The 2,665-nt window shown below is 36.2% G+C and overlaps 1 pseudogene; it reads left to right on the forward strand.

The window, feature by feature from the left end:
- The first annotated feature begins 350 nt into the window (after positions 1-350).
- On the forward strand, positions 351-1,610 carry LOC142296169 (beta-1,4-galactosyltransferase galt-1-like; annotated as a pseudogene).
- The last annotated feature ends 1,055 nt before the right edge of the window (positions 1,611-2,665 follow it).

Raw genomic sequence — 2,665 nt, forward strand, 5'->3', positions numbered from 1 at the left:
GTGCTTGTTTATCAAAGTATAAAAGTTAAACAGACTTCATAAGAACAGTGCAAAGTTATAACAATCCAAGCACATAAAAAGTAATTTATGAAGTGGCTATGTGGGCTAAATTTCTTTGGTAATAAAATTATGGAAAATTTGATTCCCTGTTACAAAATCTTCGGTCAGCATTTTCCATCGGCCCCAACAAATGCTTTAAGGAGAACAGTACTCGTGTAACATTGATCAGTGATTGGCAACAGAAAAATTTCAGTCTCTAAATAAGTTTTTGTTTTTTAAGTGAATGTGCATAATGTTTTATACTTTAAATATTTTTTTCTCTTTTTACAGTCCATATTCTTCACAAAAGGATGTCCTGCTCAATGAAACAGAAGTTCATCGTCTGCAATTTACTGGTGCTCATTTTGATCTTGCTCTTATATATGCTACAACCAAAGGATTCTGAAATACGCCATGTTCCCAACATTGCTATCGGCCCCTTCATACCATTGGAGGATAACAAAACCTTCATCATCTCTCCATATTTTGATCCCAGAGAATCTAATTTAATAAGGGTGCTTGCTATAGTCCATCACACAGTGAGGAACCTTTTCTGTTTGTTCTACTGTAAGCAATTTGGTTATGTACATATTATGGCAGAAATTGATATTGTTAAAGACAACTTTGGATTCCCTTATGAGACAGCAAATCTCCTATGTCCAAGCCCACCTGATTGTGATTATACCTACATGTCTGTCTATACAAACCGCACAAAGGATCTAAACCAAATTCCAATGTTTGAGATTTCAAAAGATCCCAATGGGTCATTTTCTGCCAATTTTACTGTTTGTATCTCTACTATGTATGGGAAGTATAATAACGTCTTGCAAGTGATCCAGGCAATCGAAATGTATAAATTACTAGGAGCTTCGACAGTCACCATCTATAACACTAGCTGTGGAGATCATGTGGACAAGGTTTTAAGACACTACATTCAAGAAGATATCGTAGAGGTAATACCTTGGCCAATAGATAGATTTCTGAAAACCTCCAAAAAATGGAAATATGTTGATGGACTTGACAGTGACATTGGCTATTATGGACAAGTTGCATCTTTAAATGACTGCATGTATAGAAATATGTTTAAAAGTGAGTATGTTCTCCTCAATGACATTGATGAGATTATCATTCCATTAAAATATTGGGACTGGCCAGCTTTAATGAGGAATCTCCAAAAACGGTATCCACATATAAGTGTCTTTCGTTTTGAAAGCCAAATTTATCTGTCATCAGAGAAAGCATCTGGATTCAATTCATGGGATCACGTCCCTGGAGATAATATTCTTTAACATTTTTATAGGGAACTTAGATCTAACACGTAATTTGTAGTACCAAAAATGATTATAAATCCACGAAAAGTAATTCACACTTTAATCCACTCTGTTACAAAGGCTAAAGGGTATGGGGCATATTTCTTAAGACAAGAAGCTGTTGTATTTCACTGTAAGAATAAAAGAAACAAGGCGATTCCAGAAACAAGTTGGATCAAGGATGATATAATTTTACGATACAAAAAGTCATTAGTGCCTACAGTTGAAAAGGTTGTTCAAAAACTTTTCCCAAAGAATTAGCTCAGCTACAAGGGAATGTGTGAAAGAAAAAGGTTGTGCCATTTTTTTTTATTTTAAATTGACAACTGTTTTATGCAAAATTAGTTTATTAAAATTTTATATATTCCTTTTGATTTTTATAAAATAAAATTGTTATAACTAACTTTGCCAAAGTAGATTCCATAGGTTTGTGATCTGCATAGCATCTAGTTGCAGGTGATTTACTTCTATGGGTATGTGCACACAGCCTCCTTCAGGCAGATTACACATGGATCCCACCTGAAAAAAACATTAAAAGCAACATATGCACTGAAGTTTAGAACTGAGGATCAGATAATATATGCGAGGGGTAGTCAGTTATCCCCTCCCCCTGTTATGCTAATTCTAAGTATTATACAAGCGAGTCCCTTTTTCCCTTGCAGGACCCCTGTAAGGTCATACCCATGTGACCAGAATGGGCGGGGCCTTAGCCAACAGAAAAATGTTGCTTCTTGTTATCAGCTTTGTTAGTTGAGGCCCCACCCCTTCTGGTCACATGGTTATGACCTCACACAGGTACTGCAAGTGAAAACGTAATAATTTGTAGAATACTTATGCTAATTCGAACGGAGAGTGGATAACTATGAATTCCCCCCCCCAAATATTATCTGCTCCTCAGCTCCTGTCACTCAAGAAGCTGATAATTTATAAAATTTACTTTCTTCGATTTCAAAACCTATACATCCACGCTGACCACTAAAAGTATGTAGAGAATCAGCCTGATAGTGCCAATATAGCACTCGCTTTAGGTTATATACAAAAATCCTGGTGTGTGGTTTCCTTTTAAGCTACATCTGTGTCAGCACATAAATACAACTTAATGTAATGATAGTGATATGAAACATCAGGTCCTTTTTAGTACACTGATCAGCCTATGTAGACATTGAAGGTCCTGTAAGGACCTTTCTGGAAATTGTGATATTTTCAGGAAATGTAACTAGGCAACACACAAGAAGCAGGACACAGGGAAGGTGTGTGTGTGTGTGTGTGTGTGTGTATGCGCTGATTTGGTGTTGATAAAGCAGAGAAGTGAGTGT

Source organism: Anomaloglossus baeobatrachus, chromosome 1, assembly GCF_048569485.1.
Source record: "Anomaloglossus baeobatrachus isolate aAnoBae1 chromosome 1, aAnoBae1.hap1, whole genome shotgun sequence".
NCBI classification, from domain to species: Eukaryota; Metazoa; Chordata; class Amphibia; order Anura; family Aromobatidae; genus Anomaloglossus; species Anomaloglossus baeobatrachus.